Source organism: Monodelphis domestica, chromosome 3, assembly GCF_027887165.1.
Source record: "Monodelphis domestica isolate mMonDom1 chromosome 3, mMonDom1.pri, whole genome shotgun sequence".
NCBI lineage: Eukaryota > Metazoa > Chordata > Mammalia > Didelphimorphia > Didelphidae > Monodelphis > Monodelphis domestica.
This window is the reverse complement of record NC_077229.1, coordinates 424429240-424445298: the sequence shown is the minus strand read 5'-3', so window position 1 is coordinate 424445298 and position 16059 is coordinate 424429240. Positions and strand designations below refer to the sequence as shown.

At 39.9% G+C, this 16059-nt stretch overlaps 1 protein-coding gene across 2 annotated transcripts in view; it reads right to left on the bottom strand.

Annotated features, from left to right (window-relative positions):
- The window catches only part of MAPK4 (mitogen-activated protein kinase 4), a 226663-nt gene that overhangs the window by 148730 nt on the left and 61874 nt on the right, over positions 1 to 16059 (bottom strand). Inside the window, exon 2 of one of the 2 annotated variants that reach the window (XM_016431393.2) lies at positions 12175 to 12301. The exons of the other annotated variant lie outside the window; for it this stretch is intronic. The gene's annotated coding sequence lies outside the window, so the exon portion shown is untranslated. The remainder of the gene's footprint in view (positions 1 to 12174; positions 12302 to 16059) is intronic. 2 annotated transcript variants of the gene reach the window in all.

Below are 16059 nucleotides of genomic sequence, written 5' to 3'. Positions count from 1 at the left end.
CAGGAAATAAAGTTGCCATTCCCCCCTCCCCATCAAGTTCACAGGCACCATTATATTTATACGTGGATTGGATTCTAGATTAAGAAACCTTGGTGTAGAGCATTTATTGTTAGTTGCTACTTTTTCTCTGCCAAATATTTGACTTCATCTGTATCTAACCTAGCTATTAGCAGTTATCCTGAAGCTTGAATAATTAGAAGTTGGTGTGAATATCCTAGCTATTGTGGAAAAGGAGGCATGTATATGTGTGCTTTCCAAATATTCCTAAACACCAATGTTCACAGCATTGAGAGAGACAGCACAGGACAAGAGAACCCTGCCAAAAAGAAGTGACATAGTAGGCTCGAAAGCTGAATCTTGTTCTGCTCAGTGGATTTGCTACTTATTTCAGTTTCCTCATCTGAAAAACAGAGGGATTGGACTAGACAACTTCTGCGATCACTCCCAAGCTCTGGATCTATGATCCTAAAAGGTAATCTTGGTGAAGAAGAGTTGGCCCCATTGCAAACTTGGCTCTGGGAAATATTTGAAAAGATGTCACAAAAGAAAAACAGATTTGTTAATTAGTTGGGATTATAGGATTTAGAACTGAAAGGGACTTTAGAAACCTTCTAACCCAACCCCCTCATTTTGCAAATGAGGAAACTGAGGTTGGGGAAAGGAGGAACTTACATAAGGACATTTAGGTCAAATCCAGAGCTCTTTTCTCTATACCATAGAGAATATATACTATAGAATATGATGTTTTCACATGAGAAGCAGAAGACAGAGCCCCACTGCTAGAGGAAAGATGACCTGGGCACAGTAGTCTGGCATGAGAACAAACATTTCTGAGGGTTCCATTAATTGTCTTGCTGATTTTACACTGTATGTTTGGCGACCAGTACAACTCATTTCTGCTGTTGGCATCCATCTACTTCATTGCCCAAATGGGCAGCCTCTGGAGGAGATTCTTTTCCTCTCAGACCAACAGAAGGTTCTTTTGAGATTATTCAATACCCTCAGTACACAATATTGATAAAGGAAGCCAAGAGTCAAAAGGAAACATTTTTCCTCAACTTGACTGAGTTTCATTTTGTATCCAAAATGGATACTGCTTGACCAGTCATCATGATCAAGTGACTGGAAAAAAGTAGATCTTTACTAAACTCACCTGTGTACACTTTTATACTCATTATGCTATGTTCCTTCTCAATGACCTTTGATGGTTCCCCATTTCCAACAGGAAAAAGTCCAACGTTCTGATATATTTGGGGAATGGCCAGTAGTTCCTGTCTACCTGAAGCATAGGAATTGTGTAAGGTATTAATGGAAGAATAAAATCTAGAAAGTTAGAGTAGGACCAGATCTTGGAAGGTCTGAAAGATTAAACAAAGGAGTTTGAACTCTATTTAATATTCAGTGCATTATTAGCCTTTTCCTAGAGGAGAGGCATGATCAGGAGATTACACTGGTAAAGGGGTGGTATAAAGGAGAGGTTAAAAGGGAAAGAAAAAGGAAACAAGAAATTATACTAGGAAACTAGTCAAGAGCTGATGAGGTTCAAGCCTAGGGTAATGACAGTGGGAATGGAAAAGAGGAGGCAATCAAGAGAAGTATTACAGGAGTGTATTGGATGCAGCAATTAACTAGTGATGGGGTAAGGGAAAAGAATTAGAGATGTTGAAGACTAATTTTTCCCATTTATTTATTTTTTGCATTCTTTTTTTAAAGGTGAGAAATATGGCACTAATTGGCATCAATAACTTTTCAGGTGTAAATGTTTTCTTTTTTCTTTAATATTTTATTTTTTCCCAATTACATATAAAAACAATTTTTAACATTCTCTTTTTTATTTTGAGTTCCAGATTTTCTCCCTCCTTCCTTCTCCTCTTTCCTTCCCCTGTCACTGAGACAGTAAGCAATCTGATCTAGATTTTACATGTACAATCATGTAAAACATTTTTTCATATTAGTCATGTTGTAAAAGAGAATTCGAACACTTCCCCCCCCCACAAAGAAAGTAAAATATAGTATGTTTCAGGCTGTATTCAGATTCTATCAGTTATTTTCTGGAGCAAATGACATTTTTTCATCATGTGTCCTTGGAAATTGACGAATATTTAAAAATTTTTTGAGTTCCAAATTCTTTCCCTCCATCCAACCCCTCTTCCACTCCCTGAGAAGTCAAGCAATATGATACCATTATAATAACATGGTTTGAACCTTACTGTTATTATCAGAAAGAGAAGTCAAGAGGAGGACCATGCTGAGGGGGGAAGATGACCAACTCATCTTGGGACAAATAGAGTTTGAGGTGTTAGTGGGATATCCAGGTAGGGAATTCTAATGGCAGACAGAGAAGAATAGCAGTCTGGAACTTGGGAGAATGGTCAAGGCTAGAATAAAGACTTGGAAATTATCTTTAGAGAAGTGAGAGTTGAAACTATGAGAGTTCATGGGATCATAGATATGGAGACTAAGGACCATTTTTTTTCATAGTGGATAGAGTGCAAGGGATGGAGTCAGGAAGATTCATCTTCCTAAATTCAAATTTAGCCTCATGTACTAGCTGTGTGACCCTGGGAAATTCACTTAACCCTGTTTTCCTCAGTTTCTTCATCAAAATGAGCTTGAGCAGGAAATGGCAAATCACTTCAGCATCTTTTCTAAGAAAACCCTAAATGAGGTCTCAAAGAATAGGTACAACTAAAACAACTAAATAATAACAAAGACAGATTGTTTTGGGGAGAAGTAAGGATGGAGTGAGGAAATGGAAGCAGGAAGGACAGACTAAGCCAGTCTTAACCACAGCATTGTTCAATACATGCCTGCTGATTGATACAGTTATCTAGATTTTCTCAACAAATGCCCTCTTTAGAACAAAGCATATTTTAAGAAAGCTCTTTGGGGTTAGAGTGTTATTTTTGTCCATGAAACAGTGAAAAGTCCACCAGCCTAGGTGGACATTGGGCCCATATCTTGGCCAAGAATGTACTGGAGTCAACTGTAACCAGAGAACCTTGGAGGGCTTATTGTTAAATTTTTAGTGTATTTGCACCTTAGAAAGGAGCAAGTGCTACAATCAGGGCTTGATGTACTGTTTTATTTATTGTCTAGACATAAAAATGTATTAATAATATTTGTTGCTGTTTGTCTTTGGATTTTGAAGGGGGCCAGTGAACTCACAGGGTGAGGTTTTGATTTGCCTGGGAATTGAACTTAAGTGAGGCAGTGTCCCAAAATTGTTAGCTTCATCCTCTCTTCTAGTCATCCAAGTCAAGTGGCAGGACCAAAGTAAGGATGAATGACAATGGCCTGGGATGTAGTGGCTGACCTTGGTGTCTCCAGTGTTTGACCAAGCTCTAAGAACTCTACAGTGCCTGCTTCAGCCTCCTTCACGGCCATTAGAACAAACTGTTCTCATCCACCCAGCTCATGCTATATAGCTTGTTGGAGCCACAGGAGAGAATTAAAGCATTATGGTGTTTTTTAACTCTTACCTTCTTAAAATAAATATAGATAGTGGCCAAAAATTGGAAAATGAGGGGATGCCCTTCAATTGGGGAATGGCTGAATAAATTGTGGTATATGTTGGTGATGGAATACTATTGTGCTCAAAGGAATAATAAAGTGGAGGAATTCCATGGAGACTGGAACAACCTCCAGGAAATGATGCAGAGCAAAAGGAGCAGAACCAGGAAAACATTGTACACAGAGACTTATACACTGTGGTACAATAGAATGTAATGGACTTCTCCATTAGTGGCAATGCAGTGATCCAGGAAAATTCTGAGGGACTTATGAGAAAGAACACTATCCATATCCAGAGGAAGAACTGTGGGAGTAGAAACACAGAAGAAAAACAACTGCTTGATTACATCAGTCGATGGGGATATGATTGGGGATGTAGACTCTAAACGATCACCACAGTGCAAATATCAATAAAATGGAAATAGGTCTTGAGCAAAGACACAAGTAAAACCCAGTGGAACTGTGTGTTGGGTAGGGAAGGGGGCTGGGAGGAAAGGAGGGAAAGAATATAATTCATATAACCATAGAAAAATATTCTAAATTAATTAATTAAATAAACTTCAAAAAATAAATATAGAGCATCAGTTCTATGGCAGAAAAGCAGTTTAGGTTAGGCAATTGGGTTTAAATGACTTGCCCAGGGTCTAGGGCTAGTTTTGACTCTGGTTCCCCCACTTCAGGCCTGACTCTCTGTCAAACTGAGCCACTTACCTGCCCCTTGAGTTAAAGCATTATGTAACTGGAAAATGGTGATCCATTGGCTAGCTCATATGCTGCCAAGGTTTGCTTCATGTGAGTAATCCATTAAAATTCTATGATTCTTATGCACAAAATTAAAAGCATTTACAAGTGTAAAGTCTTGTTGCCATTATATGTGCTGTAAGAGAGTTCAGCCAAAGGAGCAAAGTTAGTATAAATATTTCTCATTTATTAAAATACATAACCATTGAAGGAGCAGAGTTAGTGTAGCTATTTCTCACTTGCTAAAATATATAACCATTGCTGGGCTCAAGAGACTAAATCAGACAGCTTAAAATCGTAGACACTCTGATTTCTGGCCTTCTCTGGGGGTCCGCTGATATAGAATATACCTCCCTAATGCCTGAAACTCTACCAAGAGAGTCATTCTTTTGGTGTAAAGCCAGGCTTAAATGCAAATGGTTCCCATGGGTCAGGATAACATAACTTTTAACAGTCATTTGCCCATTAGAACAAATGAGTTTTGCATTTTTCCTTTGAGCAGGTTTTTTGTGAGGTCAGTAGGGAAGGAGTTAGAATCATCAGGGTACTGAGAAAGGACAAAGAGAAGAAGAGGAAGGTGGGGCAGAGAAGACAAATGATGCCTATTTCATAGTATTGTTTAAGCCAATAGAATTCAGGGAGCAATTATTAAGCATCTATCTTGTGCCAGGCACGGTGTTTGACATTAGAAAATGAGAAAAATGAGTCTCCTACCTTTAAAGAATGCATGTTCTACTGTATATAGATAAATAAATCTAAGATATATACAAAATAAATACAAAGTGATTTATGGGGCATACCAAATTGGGAAAATTTGGAAAGAATTCTAATACAGGGTAGCATTTAAGCTAAGTTCACCTATTTTTTCAGTTGTGTCTGTCTTTTTGTGACTCCATTTGGGGTTTTCTTGGCAAAAATATTAGAATGGTTTGCTATTTCCTTCTCTAGGTCATTTTTACAGATGAGGAAACTGAGGCCAACAGAGGTAAGTGATTTGCCCAGGGCCATACAGCCAGTAAGTATCTGAGGTTGGATTTGAACTCAGGATGATAAGTTTTCCTGGCTCTAGGCCCAATATTCTATGCACTGTGTCACCTGTTAGCTTGCCTATATTTAAAATGAATGTTGTAGGAAGTTGGGAATTGAAAGAGGTAGACATATATGAGAAGAGAAAACATTATAGATATGATAGAATCATGGGAAAAAGAAAAGAAAGAGTGAATGAAGCTAAATTGAGAAGGGCTTTAAACGTTGAAAAGAGGAGTTTGTATTTAACCTAGAGGCAACTAGGAGTTATTGAAGCTTCTTGAGCAGGATAGTGATACAGTCAAATTTGTGATATGAGTATCAAAGTATCAGGTATGTAGAAAGAGGAAAGGCTGGAAACAGAGAAACCAATTAGGAGGCTATTTTAATAGTCTAGGAGAGAGGTAATAATTTCAATACAATTTAAATCAATAAATATTGATCAAGTGTCTATAGTGTGCCAGGCATTGTGCTAAGCAATGGCCATATAAAGACACAAAAGACAGTCCCTGACTTCAAGTAGCTTACAATCTAAAGGGGAAGATAATGTGCAAACAAATACATACAAAGCTAGCTAAATATTAAATAATAGGAAATAAAATAGGAAAAGCACTGGAATTGAGAGAGATTAGGGAAGGCACCACGGCACCTAGCTGGCCCAGTGGATGGAAAGCTGGGGTTGGAGTCATGAAGATTTGAATTCAAATTTGATCTCAGATATTTACTAGCTATGGGGAAATCACTTAACCTTGCCTACCTCAGTTTCTTCATCTGAAAACAAGCTGGAGAAGGAAATGGCAAATCAGTTTGCCAAGAAAACCCCAAATGGGGTCACAAAGAACTGAACGTGACTGAAACAACTGAACAACAACAGGGAAGACTTCCTGTAGAAGGTGAAATTTTAGTTGGGATTTAAAGGAAGTCAGGCAGATCAGTAGTCAGAGCAGAGGGACAGTGTTCCAGGCATGGGAGACGACCAGAAAGAATGCCTGAAGCTAAGAAATGGACTGTTTTGTTTGTGCAACAGTCAGGAGGCCAAGAATATTTATTGAGGAGTAAGGTGTGAGAAGACTGGAAAGAGAAAAAGTGGTGAGGTTTACGAAAAGCTTCAAATGCCCAGCAGAACATTTGCTATTTGATCCTGAAGCCAATGGGGGAGCCCTGGGACCTTAATGAGTAGGGAGCATGCTTTAGGAAAATCACTTTCATAACTGGATGGAGGATGGACTGGAGTGGAGGCTAGGCTGGAAGCAGGCTCCCCCAGCAGCAGGCTGGTGCAAGAGTCCAGGTATGAAGTGAAGTCATTGAGCGAGCGGTGCCCTAAGCATATTTCTAATGATTAAATATAATAGAAAGGTCTACAATCAACACAGTAGGATTCTTAGAGAGCCACAAAAATGGTAATATGGTTCAGTTCAATGCCATTAAAATGGTTTTTCCAAAAAAAAAAAGTATTGAGGGCTCACCAGAGAGGTGGCAGCATCAGAGGAAAGAAGAGGGCATAGCAGAGAGATGCGGGAAATCAGTAGGCATTGTTGACATAAGGACTTGAAGTAGGGTAGCTATGGTAGGAACAGAGGAAAGGGTCAGATGAGAGCGGTGTTGCCTAAAGGGAAATGGAAGGGGTAAAGAACAAACCAGGGTCATTGCTTCTAGTGCAAGAGGTCAGCACCAGGCAACAGAACCTGGCCCCGAATCCAAGACATCTCCCAGGCTGCTTTTGACCTTCCAAATCTCTCCTGACCCTAAATTTCCCAGCTGTAGAGGGTGGCACGTAACTGTCTGACCAGACTGTCTCCTCTCTTTCCCTGTGAGATTTATCCCTGAAGCTCTGAAGTCTGGCTTCTCCTGTTGCAAGCGAGCGAGCCGTGCAGGGAAGCACGAGTCTGTCTGGGACCGTGGTCCAGACAATGAACAATGAATAGAAAAAGGGGCAAACATGTGATCAGGAAGGAATGTGGCAGTATCAGCTGGGGCAGAGAGAATAGGGATAAAAAGCCTGGTCTCCCTCTAAGTTTCTGGCACCTCACACTCCAGGGATGGCATTGTAGATTAGGACTCAGAAAAGTATGGGTTCAAATACCACCTCTGACACTTAGTATGCCATCAAAGGCAAGTCACTGGGCACTTCAGCTTCTTCATCTGCAAAATGGGAATAATGATGGCTGGAACATCCTTCATGATTTTGCTGTGAGGTCCAAATTTTTTTTAAGCATATAAAATGCCTTAAGAGTAAAGCTATATAGATCTTTCTCTCTCTCTCTCTCCCTCTCTCTCTCTCTCTCTCTCATTTTATCTATGTCTGTCTGTCATCTATCTAATATCTATCATCTATCTTATGTATGTATGTATCTATCTATCTACCTTTCATCAATCAGTCCATCAGTCAGTCAATCTATCTGTCATCTATCAATCGATTTATCATTTCTCTAATCTTATCTGTCAATCTATCAGCTCTATCATCTATTATCTATAGCTATCATTCTATTTATCTATTATCTATCATCTATCTTATATACATATCATCTATCTACCTTTCATCCATCAGTTAGTCAATCTATCTATCATCTATCAATCTATTTATCATCTCTCTCTAATCTTATCTATCTATCATCTCTATCATCTATCTACCTTTCACCAAACAGTCTGTCTATATGTCCATCCATCTATTATTCTATCATCTCTATCATCTATCTATCTAACATCCATCAATCTATTTACCATCTCTGTCTCTCTCTGTCTCTCTCTCTAACTAATATGTCTGTGTATGAGCTGAGTGCTGGGGATGCAGAAAGGCAAAAAAATGGTTCCTGCCCTCCAGGAGCTTACAGTCTAATGGGGAAGACAACCCACAAACAAATATGTACAAAGTAAGCTATTAATAGGCTAATAGGGAATAATTAAAAGAGGAAAGTTATAGTTTATATATCCACATGACACATGTTTATACACATAAACACATGTATGTATATGCACACACATCTGCCCTCTTTTGATACGGATATATTCAGGAAGCAATTATATGGCTCAGTGAATAGAGCACAGGGCCTGGAGTCAGGAAGACTGAATGCAAGCCCAGCCTCAGACACTTACCAGCTGTGGGAATCTAACTTCTGTTCACCTTAATCTACTGAAGAAAGAAAGGGCAAATCCCTCCAGTGTCTTTGCCAAGAAAACCCCATACGGGGTCACAGACAGTCGGACATAACCAAAGAACAACAAATACATAAAAATAGACATGCGCGTGTCTGTTCCTCTACCACACACATATGTGTGTATACACATGGATGTGTGGATCTACATGTACATATATGTATATAGTCATGTCTCTGTTATAATTGTCTAGGAAACAGCCCCTCACCGCCCCTCGACACCCTTTTTTCTCCCTTCCTGGGGGGTCTGTTCCAAAGGAAACAACAGAAATGGTTGGAGGTCTCATTTCACAGCAGCACCGGGCCAGGGAGAAGGCTGAGGGAAGGAGGCACAAAGGCTGGAGGGGGAAGGAGGTGGTCAGCCCTTGTAAAAATAGACTTGAATCCAGGACTTCAATCCCCAGAAGTCCTTGCTCCACTTCCCCAGAATGCTTTGTAATCTCACTGAATTCTCACCTGGGCCGAGAGCAAAATCATTATTTAAAGGGTGACCACACATGGCAGGGGTTTCTCTTCCTGGCTCCGCTGGCAAACAGATGCGTCTCCTGATGTGAGTGAAATTTGGGTGGGCCTCATGGCCCACCTAGTACGTGCTTCTCTTGCTTGTATTTTCTTTAACCCTTGACTTTTAATAAACCTCTAAAAATATAATACTCCTTGCAGAGAGAAACTAATTTCTACCTGCCTCAGTTTCCCCAAAATTTTAATCATAACACCCTCCTGGCCTGTTCGGAAGGGCCCTGCTCCACGTGACCTGGGAAAAACTGTTCCTCAGAGGCTCTTATTTGTGATGGTGAGTCGGTGCAGAAAAACCATTTCAATGTGCATCGGTAGGTCCTGTTCTGGTACCGCCCTGTCCTGATGCCCTGCCTGGAGGATGCTTCTAGCCTCTGGTGCTGCCGCGGAGTATCGATTGGATCTTGCAGAGATCCCTTCCAAGAACCCAGGCAAAGGCTCCAGAGTCTACCCTCTAAAATTCCATGATAAAAATTCCTTAGCTTCCATTTTAGAATCAATACTGTGTATTGCTTCAAAAGGGAAGAGAGATGAGGGCTAGGCAATGGGGGTGAAGTCAGGGTCAGACCGCTAGGAAATGTCTGAAGCCAAATTTGAACCCAGGACTTCCCATCTCTAGATCTGGCTCTAGAATCACTGAGCCACCCAGATGCACTCTAAAATTCTATTTTTATGGCAACCCTCCAGTATGATGCTCTAGCTGGATGCTGCTTTTCACCCCAAGATAGGTGCAGAATGTCAGAAGATCCTTAATTCCCAAAGAGGCTCCTCTGAGGGAGACAATTTCCATGATCTAGGTGCGAAGTGGAGGGACTGAAAATACAGATGTATGGGCTTCCATTAATTCTTGCCACTAAAGGTGGCTAGGTGAGATGGTGGAGACAGTACGTGGGCCTGGAGTCTTGAGTTCAAATCTAACCTCAAACACTTCCTAGCAGGACCCAGGGCAAGGCATTTAGCCTCTGGCTGCCTCAATGTCTTCATCTGTAAATTGGGAATAATAATAGCACCTCCCCCCCAAGGTTGTTGTGAGAGAATATTCCCCCTAATGCACTACATAAATTCTAACTTATTTTATTTTAACTTATCATCATCCTCATCAGAGAGTAGCTAAGAAAGGCAGCAAGTGATTATAGTTCTATGGAGTCAATCACTGGGAAGGAAGATGGAGTGAATGAGACTGCCTTGCTTTAAAGAAAGTAGAGGGTTATGAGAACTTCGTAGGAATGTTAAGGGGGCATGTCAAGAACTGCTGACCTGGGTTCAAATCTTGGTTTGGCCACTTACTACTGTTTAATCTTGGATAGCTAGGTATCTCAGTGGGTACAGGATGGGGCCTAGAAAAAAGATCCGAGTTAAAATCTGGCCTCGGATACTTACTAGCTATATGACCCTGGGCAAGCCACTTAACCCTGTTGGTCTCAGTTTCCTCATCTGTAAAATGAGCTGGAGAAGGAAATGGAAAACAGCTCCCGTATTTCTGCTAAGAAAACCCCAAATGGGGTTATGAAGAGTCAGATAGGACTGGAAATGATAAACAAAAAGTCTTTAATGGTTCTTTTTGAATGGTATCAGCTGACATGGGTCAGTTCCTGTCTCTGAATGTTGGGAAACATTAAGTCACCTTACAAAGAGGACCCTTTATCAATCCATGTTTCCACCTCAGGCTTTCAGCTCTTCTTCTTCCCTAGGGCAGGCTCAACCTCTCCCTATAAAGGAGGGGAAAAAATATGAACTTTGCCTCATAGCTTAGAAACTGAGCATGCAAGCAACTGAGAAAGATGCTCCCTTCCACATCAGGAACTTCCAGGGTCCAATGTCACACCAGTTCTTGTTTAATCATTTCAGTCACATCAGATTCTCCATGACCCCATTTGGGGTTTTCTTGGCAGAGATACTGGAGTGGTTTGCCACTTCTTTCTCCAGATCATTTTACATTCAGGGAAACGGAGGCAATTGGGCTTAAGAGACTTGCCCAAGGTCACACAGTGAGTAAGTATCTGAGATCAAATTTAAACTTGGGTCTTTCTGACTTGTTCTATCCACTATGCAACCTATTCAGCACAGTCCTTGTATTAAAGAAGTACGATGTGAGTGGATGCTATTTTTATTATGAGAGAATAGGGGGGTGAAGACCTAAAGCAGAAATGTAGCTGACTCCTATGAAGCCATGAAGGAGAATAGACTGAATGGAAGAATTCTCTGTTCTGTTTTGTTTTAGGAAGAGGAGAGATCTGACCACAGGCATAGACAAAAAAGGAAAGTCCCCTCAATTGAAGATACAGAATTGTCTTCCAAAGGGGGGCATTGGTGTTGAGATGAGAACAGAGCAGATTCCTGAATAGGAAATCAAACTAGAAAATGCCATACAAATGGACATCATGATTATTTTTATTTTGTGGAGAGACGGTAAGAGAGGGAGAGGCAGCAAACACATATAATCAAATAGTATGTTGCTCTAGAAAGGGAAATGAATGCTCACTTTGAGTGGGATACTCAGAGAATCATGGGATTTAGAGCTAGATGCCTAGGGAGCACCTGATTCAAGTCCCTCATTTTAGAGATGAGAAACCAAAGTCAGAGAAACCAAAGCAACTTGTCTAATATCGTAAGTGGTCAGAAGCAGAGCTGGGACTCGAACCTTTGCCTCCCATTTTCTAGCTGCTGTTTTCTCAGCTCCAGCAACTTTGAGCAAGAACTAGGATGGGGCTAAACAGAAAGGATGGGCAAGTGGTTCTCAGCCAGAGGGATGGCATGGATGAATGCATAGAGATTTGATTAAAGTCTGTATGGAACAGCAAGGAGCAAAACTTTTATAGGAATGGATTAGGTTGGAGAAAGCCAGATTATAGAGAGCCTTAAATGCCAAGCTAAAGAGAAAAAAAGAAAATGTGACAAGAGGAGGCCAGAGGTCCTTAGGGCATGGTAAAACATGACGAATTTAGGTTGGCAGACTAGCCTTCTCCCAGTTCTCATCCACATCTCCACCCCCAACCCCAGGCCCAAGAAAAAGAAAACAAAATGTTAAGCATAATTGGCAACTTGCCGGTATGCCTAACTCAATGTTTCCTATGCCCCAGTCACACTGTTAAAATTTTCTACCACTAAACTGTTCCATGTGAAACCCATTTTCTGGGTCTTAAAAAAATACCTCCACATCACCCACAGTGAATTAAGCCCTTACCATTTCAAGCTGACTAGCATACAAAAAGTTTTAAGAGCTTACCTTGATGGAGATTAAATTTAAGAGATGATGAGTTTGGAAAAGATCAGGGCCATTTTCTCTGAATGCATCCCAATGTTAAAAACATCATTCCCATCACTTGAGAAGAGTAGAGAGATCCGATAGACAGCTACAAAGACAGAAAATAAATGCTCCATTTAACTGGATATTTTGATGGCTCCATGGCCTCATTCATATGGGTATTCTTTCCCATGGTACAGATTGAGACCTGTCTTTCAATACTAGGTAACTCTTGTGTGTGTCCTCCCATATATCCTCCATTCGGGTTCCAACCAAAAAGCAAGGATTGTTTCATTGTTGGTTTTTCTTTAAAAAGTTGAATGGGCTACTAGGAGAAGTGATATGTTTCTTCTTTTTGGAGGTCTTAAAACAAAGGCTAGCTGCCCATTTGTTGGTTATGTTGGAGGGGAGAGGATAACAATGCTTGGCACCTAGCAGATGTTTGATTAAATACTTGCTGAGTGACTCCTGTTACTGTGCATACCAAAGGGGTAAGCTGGCTTCTCTCATCAGTTATTCTTTTCTTTTTTTTAAGCTAGCATTGATACAGAGTTTTTAAAATTTGTAATGCACTTTACATACATTAACTCAGTTGATTCCCACAACCCCTATGTAGGCGATACTATTATTATTCCCATTTTATAGATGAAGAAACTGAGGCATAGAGGGAATACACAGTTTGCCCAGGGTTACATTTACTAGTGTCTGAGACTAGATTCAATCTCAAGTTGACTCCAAGGTCTGTGCTCTATCCACTGTACCACATAGTTTTCTTTCAGTGGCCTTATTAGATGACTAGTCTATTTATTAGAGAAGTTACTTCTCTAATGACATCCTTTATAGTACTTCTCTGGCACAATGATTCATTTGCAATAAATTATACCCACATAACTTAAGAGTTAGAAATTATTTCAGTGGCCACCTAGTCAGTATGTCAATAAGCATTTTTTCTTTTTTTTTAAACCCTTACCTTCTGCCTTAGAATCAATATTGGTTCCAAGGCAGAAGAGTAGTAAGGTAAGGGCTAGACAGTTGGGGTTAAGTGACTTGCCCAGGGTCACACAGCTAGGAAGTGTCTGAGGCCAGATTTGAACCTAGGACCTCCCATCTCTAGGCCTGGTTCTCAATCCACTGAGTTACCCAGCTTCCCCCTCAATAAGCATTTAAGTACCTGCTATATGCCAGGTACTATAATTAAGTGCTGGGGATACAAAGACAGTCAAAACATAGTCCCTTTCCTCTAACAGCTCACAATTTAGCTAAACCTATACATGAAAATGGAATTTCCACTATACTATATCCAACAAACAATCATCTAGACTTTAAGTCCTCCAAAGAGAAGAGACATGTCACGTCTTCCAGTTGCCTATTCTACTTTTTTACAGCTCTAATTATTAGCAAGTGTTTCCTGACATTAAAGCTACATTTCCCTCTTGGTGACTCCCATTTATATCTCCTGGTTCTGCCTGCTGGGGTCAAATAGAACTCATGTTTAGCATGAATTTCTTCATTATCCTCTGGGTGACTCACAACTGTAAATCTACAAAAGGTTGGGTATACAGCATTGCTGAAAAAATAATGATGTTAAAAAGATGTGCCAAGTCATTTTCTAATTGATAAATGGTCCAAGGATATAAACAGGGAACTTTCGAGAAGAACTGAAAGCTATCTATAGTTATATGGGAAAAAATGTTCTAAATCCCCATTGATAAGAGAAAAGCAAATTAAAAGAATTCTGAGGTACCAATTCACAACTAGCAGATTGACTAATGTGACAGAAGAGTAAAATGACAAATGTTAAAGAAAGGGAAAAACTGAGACATGCAATGGAGCTGTAAACGGATGAAACCTTTCTGGAGAGCAATCTGGAGCCATGCCCAAAGGGCCATAAAACTGTGCATAGCCTTTAACAGAGAAAGACCACTACTATGTCTGAATGCCAAAGAGATCAAAGAAAAAGGAAAAGGACCTGCTTGCATAGAAGGATTTTATGGTAGCTCATTGTGGTGGCAAAGAACTGGAAATTGAGGGAATGCCCACCCACTGGGACACTTGGGCATGTTGTGGTTGGTATATGATTGTGATAGAATACTATTGTGCTACAAGAAATAATAAGCAGGATGCGTAAAAAACAAACAAACCTGGAAAGACTTACATAAATTGACACAAAGTGAAATGAGTAGAACCAGGAAAACAGTGTACACAGTAATAGCAATATTTTATCATGATCATTTTCCCAATTACACATAATAATAATTTTCAACATATATTTTTCAAAATTATAAGATCTAACCCATTTCCCTCCCTCCTTTCCCTTCCCCAACTCAGAGATGATAAGCAGTTTGATCTGAGTCATACATATATTATCATGCAAAACACAGTTCCATATTGGTCATTGTCATAAGAGCACACTCATACAAAATCAAAACCCTAAAATAAAACTGTAACTACACTGATGTGAAAGACAGTACGCTTTGATACACATCCATCCGACTCCAACAATTCTTTCTTTGGAGATGAATGTCATTCTTTGACATAAGTCCTTCAGATTTGTCCCAGTCCATTATGTTGTTGATAGTAGCCAAGTTTTCACAGTTGATCCTTGTACAATGTTGCCATTACTCTGTACAATGTTCTCCTGGTTCTGCTTACTTTGATCCATTTGTACTTTTTTTGCAACATGGATAGTGTGGAAATTTTTTCACGATTGAACATGCATAATCTATATCAAGTTGCTTTCCTTCTCAAAGGAGAGGGGAGAAAGAGGAGAGAATTTGAACTCAAATTTTAAAAAAACAAATATTAAAAACTTTGTGTTATATAATTGAGAAAAAATAAAAGAAAAATATGTTTTCCCCCTCCCTTCTTCTTTCAAAGGTAGGTGTCTATAAGTGTGGAACACTGTGTATCATGTAATCCTTTTTTTTGATGGACTGATTAGTTTTGCCAAGCTTTTCCCCCCTCTTTTTTATTCTTTGTTATAAACCATGAGTTGGCAAACTTTTACCTGCCAGATTTGGCCCTTGGGGCTGTAGTTTGCCAACTCTTATTATGAGAGATGACTCTCCATGAGAGGAGGGCAGAGATTACTGGGGAATGTAGGAGTTATGTAAAATATGAAAACAAAAGATGTCTATAAAATTTTATTTTTAAAAACTTGGGCTTCATTTCCTTTGTTCCTTCGTTTCTTCGTTCGTTCATTCGTTCATTCGTTTGTTCGTTCGTTCGTTCCTTCCTTCCTTTCCTTTCCTTTCCTTCCTCTCTTCCTTCTCTCTCTCTTCCCTCCTTTCTTTCCTCTTGTCTTCCATCTTTGAATAAATACTATGTATTTGTTACAAGGCAGAAGAGTGACAAGGGTTAGGCAATGGGGATTAAGTATCTGCTCAGGGTCACACAGCTAGGAAGTGTCTGAGGCCACATTTGAACCCAAAACCTCCCTACTCTAGGCGTATGTAATTCTCAATCCACTGGCTACCTACCCACACTGGTCTTTTTCAAAAAAGAAACTTGGGGTCATGTACAATTTCCCCAAAGAATTCATTTCACTTTCCTACTATTTAATTCTGGACCCTGTTCATAATTCAACCACAAAGTCTATTGCATAAAGCAAACTAATGAACCAGCTTTATGTATTGTCCATTCAAGTGCATATCCTAATCTGAACAGTAAGCATTTTTCATCCATTTGGTATTACTTGTCTGGATGGTTAGACTGTAATCTAAATGGATTTCATTTAGCAGGTTTTTTTGTAATGCTTTTGCAATCAAGACCTTTCCAGGGCTTTGATGCAATTAGTCATCCACAAGTAGGAGTATCTGAAGGACCTCACCATCTGCATGGAACCCCTCTTTTATTTGGAGATATCCT